The sequence below is a fragment of the Arachis ipaensis genome, chromosome B9, assembly GCF_059453495.1.
Source record: "Arachis ipaensis isolate K30076 ecotype BB chromosome B9, ASM5945349v1, whole genome shotgun sequence".
Lineage (NCBI taxonomy): Eukaryota > Viridiplantae > Streptophyta > Magnoliopsida > Fabales > Fabaceae > Arachis > Arachis ipaensis.
The window spans coordinates 124,451,666-124,468,020 of NC_142444.1; the positions used below are offsets into that span (position 1 = coordinate 124,451,666).

The 16,355-nt window shown below is 39.5% G+C and overlaps 2 non-coding genes across 2 annotated transcripts; one reads left to right on the forward strand and one right to left on the reverse strand.

The window, feature by feature from the left end:
* Positions 1 to 322: 322 nt before the first annotated feature.
* On the reverse strand, positions 323 to 430 carry LOC148546199 (small nucleolar RNA R71). The gene has a single exon (XR_015900981.1). It is a non-coding gene; the product is annotated as a small nucleolar RNA R71 (small nucleolar RNA).
* A 7,618-nt stretch (positions 431 to 8,048) lies between these two features.
* On the forward strand, positions 8,049 to 8,156 carry LOC148546200 (small nucleolar RNA R71). Its single transcript, XR_015902099.1, has one exon. It is a non-coding gene; the product is annotated as a small nucleolar RNA R71 (small nucleolar RNA).
* Positions 8,157 to 16,355: the final 8,199 nt, after the last annotated feature.

Below are 16,355 nucleotides of genomic sequence, written 5' to 3' on the forward strand. Positions count from 1 at the left end.
GAGAAGCATCTCAATCCCTGCCATTGGAGCAAACAACTTTGAGCTTAAACCTCAATTAGTTTCTATGATGCAACAGAATTGCAAGTTTCATGGACTTCCATTGAAAGATCCTCATCAGTTCTTAGCTGAATTCTTGCAAATCTGTGACACTGTCAAGACAAATGGGGTTGATCCCGAGGTCTACAAGCTTATGCTCTTTCCCTTTGTTGTAAGAGACAGAGCTAGAACATGGTTAGATTCACAACCTAAAGAAAGCCTGAACTCTTGGGAAAAGCTAGTCAATGCCTTCTTGGCAAAGTTCTTTCCACCTCAAAAATTGAGTAAGCTTAGAGTGAAAGTCCAAACCTTCAGACAGAAAGAAGGTGAATCCCTCTATGAAGCTTGGGAAAGATACAAGCAATTGATCAAAAGGTGTCCTTCTGACATGCTTTCAGAATGGAGCATCATAGGTATCTTCTATAATGGTCTGTCTGAACTGTCCAAGATGTCATTGGACAGCTCTGCTGGAGGATCTCTTCATCTGAAGAAGACGCCTACAGAAGCTCAGGAACTCATTAAAATGGTTGTAAATAACCAATTCATGTACACCTCTGAAAGGAATCCTGTGAATAATGGGACAAGTCAGAAGAAAAGAGTTCTTGAGATTGATACTCTGAATGCCATATTGGCTCAGAACAAAATATTGACTCAGAAAGTCAATATGATTTTTCAGAGTCTATCTGGAATGCAAGCAGCAACAGTCAGTACCAAAGAAGCTTCATCTGAAGAAGAAGCTTAAGATCCTGAGAACCCAGCAATGGAAGAGGTGAATTACATGGGAGAATCCTATGGAAACACCTATAATCCTTCATGGAGAAATCATCTAAACCTCTCATGGAAGGATCAACAGAGGCCTCAACAAGGCTTCAACAACAATAATGGTGGAAGAAATAGGTTTAGCAATAGCAAGCCTTTTCCATCATCTTCTCAGCAACAGACAGAGAATTCTAAGCAGAGCAACTCTGACTTAGCAACTGTAGTCTCTGATCTAATTAAAACCACTCAAAGTTTCATGACTGAAACAAGGTCTTCTATTAGAAATTTGGAGGCACAAGTGGGTCAGCTGAGCAAGAAAATTACTGAACTCCCTCCTAGCACTCTTCCAAGCAATACAGAAGAGAATCCAAAAAGAGAGTGCAAGGCCATCAACATAACCCACACGGCCGAACTTGGAGAGGAGGAAGAGGCAGTGATCTCCACTGAGGAAGACCTCAATGGACATCCACTGGCCTCTAAGGAGTTCCATAATGAGGAACCATGGGAATCTGAGGCTCACACTGAGACTATAGAGATTCCATTGAATTTACTTTTGCCATTCATGAGCTCTGATGAGTATTCTTCCTCTGAAGAGGATGAAGATGTTACTGAAGAACAAGTTGCTAAGTACCTTGGAGCAATCATGAAGCTAAATGCCAAGCTATTTGGTAATGAGACTTGGGAGGATGAACCCCCCCTTGCTCCCCAAAGAACTGGATGACCTGACTAGGCAGAAATTGCCTCTGAAGAGACAGGATCCTGGAAAGTTCTCAATACCTTGTACCATAGGCACCATGACCTTTGAGAAGGCTCTGTGTGACCTAGGGTCAAGCATAAACCTCATGCCTCTCTCTGTAATGGAGAAGCTAGGAATCCTTGAGGTACAAGCTGCAAGAATCTCACTAGAGATGGCAGACAATTCAAGAAAGGCTTATGGACTTGTAGAGGATGTCTTGGTAAAGGTTGAAGGCCACTACATCCCTGCTTATTTCATAATCCTAGATACTGGAAAGTGTATGGATGAATCCATCATCCTTGGCAGACCCTTCCTAGCCACAGTAAGAGCTGTGATTGATGTTGACAGAGGAGAATTCGTCCTTCAAGTGAATGAGGACTCCCTTGTGTTTAAGGCTCAAGGATCTCCCTCTGTAACCAAGGAGAAGAAGCATGAAAAGCTTCTCTCAATACAGAGTCAAACAAAACCCCCCACATTCAAACTCTAAGTTTGGTGTTGGGGGAAGCCACAACCAAACTCTAAGTTTGGTGTTAAGAGGCCATCATCATGCTCTAAATATCTATGAGGCTCCATGAGAGCCCCCTGTCAAGCTACTGACATTAAAGAAGCGCTTGTTGGGAGGCAACCCAATTTTACTTATCTATGTTAAATTTCTATTTTCCATTGTTATTTTATGTTTTCTATAGGTTGATGATCATGTGAAGTCACAAAAACAATTGAAAAAGCAAAAACAAACTAAAAAAAACAGAATGAAAAATAGAACACCCTGGAGGAGAAGCTGGTGCGCAGAAATTGTGATTACACTTTGATTATGTAAAATTTATCGCTCTTTCTTTCCCTGGTAATGGCGCCAAAAACATGATGCCAATACCATGGTTCACAACTTCGCACAACTAACCAGCAAGTGCACTGGGTCGTCCAAGTAATACCTTATGTGAGTAAGGGTCGAATCCCACGGAGATTGTTGGTATGAAGCAAGCTATGGTCACCTTGTAAATCTCAGTCAGGCGGATATAAAATAGTAATGGGGTTTTCGAAAATAATTAATAAAATAGGGATAGAAATACTTATGTAAATCATTGGTGAGAATTTCAGATAAGCGAATAGAGATGCTTTCGTTCCTCTGAACCTCTGCTTTCCTGCTATCTTCATCCAATCAGTCTTACTCCTTTCCATGGCTGGCTTTATGTGATGCATCACCATTGTTAATGGCTACTTTCGGTCTTCTCTCGGGAAAATGATCCAAATGCCCTGTCACGGCACGGCTAATCGTCTGGAGGCATCACCCTTGTCAATGGTTACATCCTATCCTCTCAGTGAAACTGGTCAACGCACCCTGTCACGGCACGGCTATTCATCTGTCGGTTCTCGATCATGCTGGAATAGGATTTACTATCCTTTTGCGTCTGTCACTACGCCCAGCAATCGCGAGTTTGAAGCTCGTCACAGTCATTCAATCATTGAATCCTACTCGGAATACCACAGACAAGGTTTAGACTTTCCGGATTCTCTTGAATGCCGCCATCATTCTAGCTTACACCACGAAGATTCCGATTAAGATATCTAAGAGACACTCATTCAATCTAAGGTAGAACGGAAGTGGTTGTCAGGCACACGTTCATAGGGAATGATGATGATTGTCACGTTCATCACATTCAGGTTGAAGTGCGAATGAATATCTTAGAAGCGGAACAAGTGAATTGAATAGAAAACAGTAGTACTTTGCATTAATCTTTGAGGAACAGCAGAGCTCCACACCTTAATCTATGGAGTGCAGAAACTCTACCGTTGAAAATACATAAGTGAAAGGTCCAGGCATGACCAAATGGCCAGCCCCCAAAACGTGATCAATAGTCTCCTAAGATGAACAATGGATTAAAACTGAGACCAAAGATAACTAATACAATAGTAAAAGGTCCTATTTATAATAAACTAGTTACTAGGGTTTACAAAAGTAAGTAATTGATGCATAAATCCACTTTCGGGGCCCACTTGGTATGTGCTTGGGCTGAGCTTGAAGTCTACACGTGCAGAGGCTCTTTCTGGAGTTGAACGCCAGCTTTTGTGCCAGTTTGGGCGTTGAACTCCACTTTGCAACTTGTTTCTGGCGCTAGACGCCAGAATTGGGCAGAGAGCTGGCGTTGAACGCCAGTTTGAGTCATCTAAACTTGGACAAAGTATGGACTATTATATATTGCTGAAAAGCCCTGGATGTCTACTTTTCAACGCAATTAGAAGCGTGCCATTTTGAGTTCTGTAGCTCCAGAAAATCCATTTTGAGTGTAGGGAAGTCAGAATCCAACAGCATCAGCAGTCCTTCTTCAACCTCTGAATCTGATTTTTGCTCAAATCCCTCAATTTCAGCCAGAAAATACCTGAAATCACAGAAAAACACACAAACTCATAGTAAAGTCCAGAAATGTGAATTTAACATAAAAACAAATGAAAACATCCCTAAAAGTAACTAGATTCTACTAAAAACATACTAAAAACAATGCCAAAAAGCGTATAAATTATCCGCTCATCACAACACCAAACTTAAATTGTTGCTTGTCCCCAAGCAACTAAAAATTAAATAGGATAAAAAGAAGAGAATATACTATAAATTCCAAACTATCAATGAAACATAGCTCCAATCAAATGAGCGGGACTTATAGCTTTTTGCCTCTTGAATAGTTCTGGCATCTCACTTTATCTATTGAGGTTCAGAATGATTGGCATCTATAGGAACTCAGAGTTCAGATAGTGTTATTGACTCTCCTAGTTCAGTATGATGATTCTTGAACACAGCTTCTTTATGAGTCTTGGCCGTGGCCCTAAGCACTTTGTTTTCCAGTATTACCACCGGATACATAAATGCCACAGACACATAATTGGGTGAACCTTTTCAGATTGTGACCCAGCTCTGCTAAAGTCCCCAATTAGAGGTGTCCAGGGTTCTTAAGCACACTCTTTTTTTGCTTTGGACCTTGACTTTAACCGCTCAGTCTCAAGTTTTCACTTGACACCTACACGCCACAAGCACATGGTTAGGGATAGCTTGGTTTAGCCGCTTAGACCAGGATTTTATTCCTTTAGGCCCTCCTATCCACTGATGCTCAAAGCCTTGGGATCCTTTTTATTTGCCCTTGCCTTTTGTTTTTAAAGGTTATTGGCTTTTTGCTCTTGCCTCTTGGTTTTAAGAGCTTTGGCTTTTTCTGCTTGCTTTTTCTTTCTATATTTTTTTTTCGCCTATTTTTATTTTCTTTTTTTTTCTGCAAGCTTTGTTCTTTGCTGATTTTTCTTGCTTCAAGAATCATTTTTATGATTTTTCAGATTATCAAATAACATGTCTCCTTGTCATCATTCTTTCAAGAGCCAACATATTTAACATTCTTAAACAACAACTTCAAAAGACATATGCACTGTTCAAGCATACATTCAGAAAACAAGAAGCATTGTCACCACATCAATATAATTAAACTAAGTTCAAGGATAAATGCAAAACTCATGTACTTCTTGTTCTTTTGAATTAAAACATTTTTCATTTAAGAGAGGTGATGGATTCATAGGATATTCATAACTTTAAGACAAAGTTACTAACTACTAATGATCATGTAATGAAGACACAAACATAGATAAGCACATAACATAGAAAATGAAAAACAGAAGAAATAAGAACAAGGAATGAATCCACCTTAGTGATGGTGGCGTTTCCTTCTTGAGGAACCAATGATGTCCTTGAGCTCTTCTATGTCTCTTCCTTGTCTTTGTTGCTCCTCCCTCATTGCTTTTTGATCTTCTCTTATTTCATGAAGGATGATGGAGTGCTCTTGATGTTCCACCCTCAATTGTCCCATGTTGGAACTTAATTCTCCTAGGGAGGTGTTGATTTGCTCCCAATATTTATGTGGAGGGAAGTGCATCCCCTGAGGTATCTCAGGGATCTCTTGATTTGTAGCCACACGTTCTACCACTGAGCTATAGACCCTTGAGATGAATCTTTCCATCTCCCATGACTCGGAGGTGGAAGCCTTTGTCTTCCCTTCCCCTTTTCTAGAGGTTTCTCCGGTCTTAGGTGCCATCAATGGTAATGGAAAAATAAAAAGCTTATGCTTTTACCACACCAAACTTAGAATATTGCTCGTCCTCGAGCAAGAGAAGAAAGAATAGATGAAGAAGAAGAAGATATGGAGGAGATAGAGGGATGTGTGTATGGATGTGAGTGGTGAATGGAAAATAGAAGGGATGACCATGAATGGAGAGAGAGAGGGTGAGGTGGGTGGGGATCCTGTGAGATTCACAGATTCTGAGATGATCCTGTGGGGTCCACAGATCCTGAGGTGTTCAAGGAATTACAACCTTACACCAAATTAGGCATGTAAAATGCCCTTGCACACAACTCTGGGTGTTCAGCGCCAGGTTGGTGCCCATTTTGGGCATTCAACGCCCATTTGTTGCCCATTTCTGGCGTTGAACGCCAGAACCATGCTTGTTCTGGTCGTTCAGCGCCAGCTCTTCTCCAGGGTGCATTTCTGGCTTTCAAATGCCCAGATGATGCCCATTTTGGGCGTTCAGCACCCAGATACTGCCCATTTTGGGTGTTTAGCGCCAGAACCATGCTCTGTTCTGGCGTTGAACGCCAGGCAGGTGCTTCCTCCAGGGTGTGATTTTTCTTCTGCTGTTTTTGATTCCGTTTTCAATTTTTATTTTTATTTTGTGACTCCACATGATCATGAACCTATAAAGACATATAACTAAGAAAAATATAGTTAGATAAATAAAAATTGGGTTGCCTCCCAACAAGCGCTTCTTTAATGTCAATAGCTTGACAGTGGGCTCTCATGGAGCCTCACAGTTGTTCAGAGCATTATTGAGACCCTCCAACACCAAACTTAGAGTTTGGATATGGGAGTTCAACACCAAACTTAGAGTTTGGTTGTGGCCTCCCAACACCAAACTTAGAGTTTGACTGTGGGGGCTTTGTTTGACTCTGCTTTGAGAGAAGCTTTTTCTGCTTCCTCTCCATGGATGCAGAGAGAGATCCTTGAGTTGTAAACACAAGGTTGTCCTTATTCAATTGAAGGATCAATTCTCCTCTGTCCACATCAATCACAGCTCTTGCTGTGGCTAGGAAAGGTCTTCCTAGGATGATGGATTCATCCTCTTCCTTTCCAGTATCCAGGACTATGAAATCAGCAGGGATGTAAAGGCCTTCAACCTTTACTAACACGTCCTCTACCTGTCCATAAGCCTGTTTTCTTGAATTGTCTGCCATCTCTAATGAGATTTTAGCAGCTTGCACCCTATAGATTCCCAGTTTCTCTATTACAGAGAGGGGCATGAGGTTTATCCCTGAACCAAGGTCACACAGAGCCTTAAAGATCATGGTGCCTATGGTACAAGGTATTATGAACTTTCCAGGATCCTGTTTCTTCTGAGGCAATGTCAGTTGATCCAGATCACTTAGTTCATTGGTGAACAAGGGAGGTTCATCTTCCCAAGTCTCAATACCAAATAATTTGGCATTCAGCTTCATGATTGCACCAAGGTACTTGGTAACTTGCTCCTTGGTAACATCCTCATTCTCTTCAGAAGAGGAATACTCATCAGAGCTCATGAAGGGCATAAGGAGGTTCAATGGAATCTCTATGGTCTCTAGATGAGCCTCAGAGTCCTTTGGTTCCTCAGAGGGAAGCTCCTTATTGATCACTGGACGTCCCAGGAGGTCTTCCTCCTTGGGATTCACGTCCTCCTCTCCCTCATTGGGTTCGGCCATTTTGATTATGTCAATGGCCTTGCACTCTCCTTTTGGATTCTCTTCTGTATTGCTTGGGAGAGTACTAGGAGGGATTTCAGTGATCCTCTTACTCAGCTGGCCCACTTGTGCTTCCAAATTTCTAATGAAAGACATTGTTTCATTCATGAAACTTACAGTGGCCTTGGACAGATCAGAGACTAAGTTTGCCAAATTAGAGGTATTTTGTTCAGAATTCTCTGTCTGTTACTGAGTGGATGATGGAAAAGGCTTGCTATTGCTAAACCTGTTTCTTCCACCATTATTAAAGCCTTGTTGAGGCCTTTGATCCTTCCATGAGAGATTTGGATGATTTCTCCATGATGGATTATAGGTGTTTCCATAAGGTTCACCCATGTAATTTACCTCTACTATTGCAGGGTTTTCAGGATCATAAGCTTCTTCTTCAGAAGATGCCTCTTGAGTACTATTGGATGCAGCTTGTATTCCATTCAGACTCTGAGAAATCATATTGACTTGCTGAGTCAATATTTTGTTCTGAGCCAATATGGCATTCAGAGTATCAACTTCAAGAACTCCCTTCTTCATAGGCATCCCATTACTCACAGGATTCCTCTCAGAAGTGTACATAAACTAGTTATTAGCAACCATGTCAATGAGTTCTTGAGCTTCTGCAGGCGTTTTCTTTAGGTGAATGGATCCACCTGCAGAAGTATCCAATGACATCTTTGATAGCTCAGATAAACCATCATAGAATATATCCAGGATGGTCCATTCTGAAAGCATGTCAGAAGGACAATTTTTGGTCAACTGCTTGTATCTTTCCCAAGCTTCATAGAGGGATTCACCATCTTTTTGTTTGAAGGTTTGAACATCCACTCTAAGCTTGCTCAGCTTTTGAGGAGGAAAGAACTTGGCTAAGAAAGCCGTGACCAGCTTATCCCAAGAGTTTAGGCTGTCTCTAGGTTGAGAGTCCAACCATATTCTAGCTCTATCTCTTACAGCAAAAGGGAAAAGCATGAGCCTGTAGACTTCAGGATCTACTCCATTAGTCTTAACAGTATCACATACCTGCAAGAATTCAGTTAAGAACTGAAAAGGATCTTCAGATGGAAGTCCATGAAACTTGCAGTTTTGTTGCATTAGAGAAACTAGCTGAGGTTTCAGCTCAAAGTTGTTTGCTCCAATGGTAGGGATGGAGATGCTTCTTCCATGTAAATTGGAATTAGGTGCAGTAAAGTCACCAAGTATTCTCCTTGCATTATTATTATTTTCGGCTACCATCTCCTCTTCTTGTTCGAAAATTCCTGACAGATGCTTGCTGGATAGTTGTAATTTAGCTTCTCTTAATTTTCTCTTCAGAGTCCTTTCAGGCTCTGGATCTGCCTCAACAAGAATATTCTTGTCCTTGCTCCTGCTCATATGACAAAGAAGAGGGCATAGAAAAATAATAATAATAGGGATCCTTTTTACCACAGGTATAGAGGTTCCCCTGTGTGAGTAGAAGAAAAGAAGGAGATGAGAGAGAAAGAGAATTTTCGAAAATAATTTTTGAAAAAGAGTTAGTGATTTTCGAAAATTATTTTTGAAAAAGGTTGGTAATTTTCAAAAATTAAAATAAAAAAATTAAAATAATTAGTTAATTAAAAAGAAATTTTGAAAAAGAGGAAAGGGATTTTCGAAAATTGGAGAGAGAGAGTTAGTTAGGTAGTTTTGAAAAAGATAAGAAACAAACAAAAAGTTGGTTAGTTAGTTGAAACAAATTTTGAAAAGATAAGAAGTTAGGAAGTTAGAAAAGATATTTTGAAATCAAATTTTTGAAAAAGATAAGATAAGAAGATATTTTTGAAAAAATATGATTGAAATTAGTTTTTGAAAAAGATATGATTTTTAAAATCACAATTAATGACTTGATTCACAAGAAATCACAAAATATGATTCTAGAACTTAAAGTTTGAATCTTTCTTAACAAGTAGATAACAAACTTGAAATTTTTGAATCAAAACATTAATTGGTGATGTTATTTTCGAAAATTTGATATAAAAATAAGAAAAAAATTTTTGAAAAATATTTTTATAATTTCGAAAATAACTAAGAAATTTGAAAAAGATAAGATTTTTAAATTGAAAATTTGATTTGACTCATAAAAACAACTAGATTTTTTTTAAAAATTTTTGAAAAAGTCAAATCTAATTTTCGAAATTTTAAGAGAGAAAAAGGGAAAGATATTTTTTTGATTTTTGAATTTTTATGATGAGAGAGAAAAACAAGAAAAATGATGCAATGCATGAAAGTTATGGATCAAAACAATGAATGCATGCAAGAATGCTATGAATGTCAAGATGAACACCAAGAACACTATGAAGATCATGATGAACACCAAGAATATATTTTTGAAAAATTTTTAATGCAAAGAAAACATGCAAGACACCAAACTTAGAATTCTTTAATGCTTAGACACTAAGAATTTAAGAATGCATATGAAAAACAAGAAAAGACACAAAACATGCAAATGCAAAGATCAAACAAGAAGACTTACCAAGAACAACTTGAAGATCATAAAGAACACTATGAATGCATGAATTTTCGAAAAATGCAAGATGAATATGCAATTGACACCAAACTTATAACATGACTCAAGACTCAAACAAGAAACACAAAAAATATTTTTGATTTTTATGATTTTCTAATTTTTTTTTGTATAATTTTTTTTTTCGAAAATTATTTGAAAAAGAAAAATAAGGATTCCAAAATTTTTAATATGAATTCCAGGAATCTTATACTTTTTAGTCTAAAGCTCCAATCAAAGGGTCAGGCATGGCTTAATAGCCAGCCAAGCTTTAGTATGTAAATCAGGAACAGCAGCAGGTGGATTAGCAACAACTAGCTTGCTCTTGATAACAAATTGGAAGCCTCAGTCCAAATGACTTTGGACATGGCTTTACAGCCAGCCAGGCTTCACATGCTTCATGAAACACTAGAATTCATTCTTAAAAATTCTGAATAAAATTAAAAAATTTTTGAAAATATTTTTATTTTAAAATTTTTTTTTTTCGAAAACAAAGGAGAAAATTTTGAAAGATTTTTGAAAAATTTTGAAAACAAAACAAAAAGAAAATTACCTAATCTGAGCAACAAGATGAACCGTCAGTTGTCCAAACTCGAACAATCCCCGGCAACGGCACCAAAAACTTGGTGTGCAAAAATTGTGATTACACTTTGATTATGTAAAATTCATCACTCTTTCTTTCCCTGGTAATGGCGCCAAAAACATGATGCTAATACCATGGTTCACAACTTCGCACAACTAACCAGCAAGTGCACTGGGTCGTCCAAGTAATACCTTACGTGAGTAAGGGTCGAATCCCACGGAGATTGTTGGTATGAAGCAATCTATGGTCACCTTGTAAATCTCAGTCAGACGGATATAAAATAGTAATGGGGTTTTCGAAAATAATTAATAAAATAGGGATAGAAATACTTATGTAAATCATTGGTGAGAATTTCAGATAAGCGAATAGAGATGCTTTCGTTCCTCTGAACATCTGCTTTCCTGCTATCTTCATCCAATCAGTCTTACTCCTTTCCATGGCTGGCTTTAGGTGATGCATCACCATTGTCAATGGCTACTTTCGGTCTTCTCTCGGGAAAATGATCCAAATGCCCTGTCACGGCACGGCTAATCGTCTGGAGGCATCACCCTTGTCAATGGTTACATCCTATCCTCTCAGTGAAACTGGTCAACGCACCCTGTCACGACACGGCTATTCATCTGTCGGTTCTCGATCATGCTGGGATAGGATTTACTATCCTTTTGCGTCTGTCACTACGCCCAGCAATCGCGAGTTTGAAGCTCGTCACAGTCATTCAATCATTGAATCCTACTCGGAATACCACAGACAAGGTTTAGACTTTCCGGATTCTCTTGAATGCCGCCATCATTCTAGCTTACGCCATGAAGATTCCGATTAAGAGATCTAAGAGACACTCATTCAATCTAAGGTAGAACGAAAGTGGTTGTCAGGCACACGTTCATAGGGAATGATGATGATTGTCACGTTCATCACATTCAGGTTGAAGTGCGAATGAATATCTTAGAAGCGGAACAAGTGAATTGAATAGAAAACAGTAGTACTTTGCATTAATCTTTGAGGAACAGCAGAGCTCCACACCTTAATCTATGGAGTGCAGAAACTCTACCGTTGAAAATACATAAGTGAAAGGTCCAGGCATGGCCAAATGGCCAGCCCCCAAAACATGATCAATAGTCTCCTAAGATGAACAATGGATTAAAACTGAGACCAAAGATAACTAATACAATAGTAAAAGGTCCTATTTATAATAAACTAGTTACTAGGGTTTACAGAAGTAAGTAATTGATGCATAAATCCACTTCCGGAGCCCACTTGGTGTGTGCTTGGGCTGAGCTTGAAGTCTACATGTGCAGAGGCTCTTTCTGGAGTTGAACGCCAGCTTTTGTGCCAGTTTGGGCGTTGAACTCCACTTTGCAACTTGTTTCTGGCGCTGGATGCCAGAATTGGGCAGAGAGCTGGAGTTGAACGCCAGTTTGCGTCGTCTAAACTTGGACAAAGTATGGACTATTATATATTGCTGGAAAGCCCTAGATGTCTACTTTCTATAGCAATTGAAAGCGTGCCATTTTGAGTTCTGTAGCTCCAGAAAATCCATTTTGAGTACAGGGAAGTCAGAATCCAACAGCATCAGCAGTCCTTCTTCAACCTCTGAATCTGATTTTTGCTCAAGTCCCTCAATTTCAGCCAGAAAATACCTGAAATTACAGAAAAACACACAAACTCATAGTAAAGTCCAGAAATTTGAATTTAACATAAAAACAAATGAAAACATCCCTAAAAGTAACTATATTCTACTAAAAACATACTAAAAACAATGCCAAAAAGCGTATAAATTATCCACTCATCAGAAGCCTACTGGCGTTTAAACACCAGTAAGGGCAGCAGAATGGGCGTTAAACGCCCAGTCTGGCACCATTCTGGGCGTTTAATGCCAGAAATGGGCACCAGACTGGCGTTTAACGCCATAAAATGGCAAGAAGCTGGCATTAAACGCCAGAAATGGGCAGCAGCCTGGCGTTTAACGCCAGGATTGGCAGCAAAGGGCGTTTTGCAAGCCCAGTTGGTGCAGGGATGAGAAATCCTTGACACCTCAAGATCTGTGGACCCTACAGGATCCCCACCAACCTCAACTCACTCTCTCTCTTCTTCTCACCTTTTTATAATACTCTTCCCCAAATACCCTTCACCAATCAGCTCAATACATCTTCTCCAAAAATCCCCCACCTATCAAATCCTACCCTCTTCTCCATAAACCCTTCACCAATTCACATCCATCCATCATAAACCCCACCTACCTCACCATTCAAATTCGAACTACTTTCCCTTCCAAACCCACCCATACATGGTCGAACCTTACCCTCTCTCCACTCCTATATAAACCCATCTTCACCCCTTCATTTTTACACATCTTAAACACTACTTCTCCCCCTTGGCCGAAACACTAACCCCCCCTCCATCTCCTCTATTTCTTCTTCTTCTACTCTCTTTTCTTTCTTCTTTTACTCAAGAACGAGAAAACCTTCTAAGTTTGGTGTGGTAAAAGCGTTGCTTTTTGTTTTTCCATAATCATTTATGGCACCTAAGGCCGGAGAAACCTCTAGAAAGAGGAAAGGGAAGGCAAAAGCTTCCACCTTTGAGTCATGGGAGATGGAGAGATTCATCTCAAGGGTGCATCAAGACCACTTCTATGAAGTTGTGGCCAAGAAGAAGGTGATCCCCGAGGTCCCTTTCAAGCTCAAAAAGAGTGAATATCCGGAGATCTGACATGAGATTCGAAGAAGAGGTTGGGAAGTTCTCACCAACCCCATTCAACAAGTCGGGATCTTAATGGTTCAAGAGTTCTATGCCAATGCATGGATCACCAAGAACCATGATCAAAGTGTAAACCCAGATCCAAAGAATTGGCTTACAATGGTTCGGGGGAAATGCTTAGATTTTAGTCCAGAAAATGTAAGGTTGGCATTCAACTTACCCATGATGCAAGAAGATGCACACCCCTACACTAGAAGGGTCAACTTTGATCAAAGGTTGGACCAAGTCCTCATAGACATTTGTGAAGAGGGCGCTCAATGGAAGAGAGATTCAAGAGGGAAGCCGGTTCAACTAAGAAGGCATGACCTCAAGCCCGTGGCTAGGGGATGGTTGGAGTTCATCCAACGCTCAATCATTCCTACTAGCAACCGGTCTGAAGTTACTATAGACCGGGCTATCATGATCCATAGCATCATGATTGGAGAGGAAGTAGAAGTTCATGAGGTTATATCCTTAGAACTCTACAAGGTGGCGGACAAGTCCTCTACGTTGTCAAGGTTAGCCTTTCCTCATCTCATTTGTCACCTTTGCAATTCGGCTGAAATTGACATAGAGGAAGACATCCTCATTGATGAGGACAAGCCCATCACTAAGAAAAGGATGGAGCAAACAAGAGATCCCACTCATGGATAAGAGCATGAGGAAATTCCTCATCATGAAATCCCTGAGATACTTCAAGGGATGCATTTTCCTCCACAAAATTATTGGGAGCAAATCAATACCTCCCTAGGAGAATTAAGTTCCAATATAGGACAACTAAGGGTGGAGCACCAAGAGCATTCCATCCTCCTCCATGAAATTAGAGAAGATCAAAGAGTCATGAGAGAGGAGCAACAAAGGCAAAGAAGAGACATTGAGGAGCTCAAGCACTCCATAAGATCTTCAAGAGGAAGAACTAGCCGCCATCACTAAGGTGGACCCGTTCTTTAATTTCCTTGTTCTTTATTTTCTGTTTTTCAAATTTTTATGCTTTATGTTTATCTATGTTTGTGTCTTTATGATCACTAGTGTCCAAGTGTCTATGCCTTAAAGTCATGAATATGAATCCATCACCTTTCTTAAATGAAAAATATTTTCAATTAAAAAAAAGAAGTACATGAATTTTGAATTTTAAAACAGATAATTCTTTTGATGTGGTGGCAATACTTTATGTTTTTCTGAATGAATGCTTGAACAGTGCATATTTTTGAATTTGTTGTTCATGAATGTTAAAATTGTTGGCTCTTGAAAGAATAATGGAAAAGGAAAAATGTTATTGATAATCTGAAAAATCATAAAAATGATTCTTGAAGCAAGAAAAAGCAGTGAAAGGCTTGCAGAAAAAAAAGAGAGGCGAAAAAAAAGAAGAAAGAAAAAGAAAAAGCAAGCAGAAAAAGTCAATAGCCCTTTAAACCAAAAGGCAAGGGTAAAATAAAAAGGATCCAAGGCTTTGAGCATCAGTGGATAGGAGGGCCCACAGGAATAAAATCCTGGCCTAAGCGGCTAAACCAAGCTGTCCCTAACCATGTGCTTGTGGCGTGAAAGTGTCAAGTAAAAACTTGAGACTGAGCGGTTAAAGTCGTGGTCCAAAGCAAAAAGAGTGTGCTTAAGAGCTCTGGACACCTCTAATTGGGGACTCTAGCAAAGCTGAGTCACAATCTGAAAAGGTTCACCCAGTTATTTGTCTGTGACAAAATGCTTAGGGTCACGACCAAGACTTATAAAGTAACTGTGTTCAAGAATCAACATACTGAACTAGGAGAATCAATAACACTATCTAAATTCTGAGTTCCTATAGATGCCAATCATTCTGAACTTCAAAGGATAAAGTGAGATGCCAAAACTATTCAGAAGTAAAAAGTTAATAGCCCCGCTCATCTAATTAAGACTGATCTTCATAGATGTTTTTGGAATTCGTTGTATATTCTCTTCTCTTTTTATCCTATTTGATTTTTTGTTGCTTGGGGACAAGCAACAATTTAAGTTTGGTGTTGTGATGAGCGGATAATTTATACGCTTTTTGGCATTATTTTTAGTATGTTTTTAATATATTTTAGTTACTTTTTATTATATTTTTATTAGTTTTTAAATAAAAATCATATTTCTGAACTTTACTATGAGTTTGTGCATTTTTCTGTGATTTCAGGTATTTTCTGGCTGAAATTGAGGGACCTGAGCAAAAATCTGATTCAGAGGCTGAAAAAGGACTGCAGATGCTGTTGGATTCTGACCTCCCTGCACTCGAAGTGAATTTTCTGGAGTTACAAAAGCCCAATTGGCGCGCTCTCAATTATGTTGGAAAGTAGACATCCTGGGCTTTCCAGCAATATATAGTAGTCCATACTTTGCCTAAGATTTGATGGCCCAAACCGGCATTCTAAGTCAGCATAGAAATTCTGGTGTCAAAACGCCAGAACTGGCATAAAAGCTGGAGTTAAACGTCCAAAATGGCACAAAAGCTGGCGTTTAACTCCAAGAAAAGCCTCTACATGTGAAAGCTTCAATGCTCAGCCCAAGCACACACCAAGTGGGCCCAGAAGAAGATTCTGCACCATTTACTCATTTCTGTAAACCCTAGGTTACTAGTTTTCTACAAATAAGACCTTTTGCTATTGTATTTTACACACTTTTTTAGACTTTGATATACTTTTCATCTTTGGGAGGCTGGCCATTCGGCCATGCCTAGACACTTTTGTTCTTATGTATTTTCAACGGTGGAGTTTCTACACACCATAGATTAAGGTGTGGAGCTCTGCTGTTCTTCATGAATTAATGCAACTACTACTGTTTTTCTATTCAATTCACGCCTACTTCTTCTCCAAGATATACTCTCGTTCTTAATTCAGTTAAGTCAGAATGAAGGGGTGACTCGTGACAATCACCCAAATCTTCGTTACTCGCTTAGCCAAGGTCGCGTGCTTGACAACCACAAAGCGATCTACATGATGTTCAACGTAGTCATTAGACGACAGCTGGAGTATATTCTCTTGGGTTTCTAATCTTAGATTAGAACCTTTGTGGTATAGGCTAGAATTATTGGCGGTCATTCTTGAGATCTGAAAAGTCTAAACCTTGTCTGTGGTATTCCGAGTAGGATTTGGGAAGGGATGACTGTGACGAGCTTCAAACTCGCGAGTGTTGGGCGTGTGACAGACGCAAAAGGATCAATGGATCCTATTCCAACATGATCGAGAACCGACAG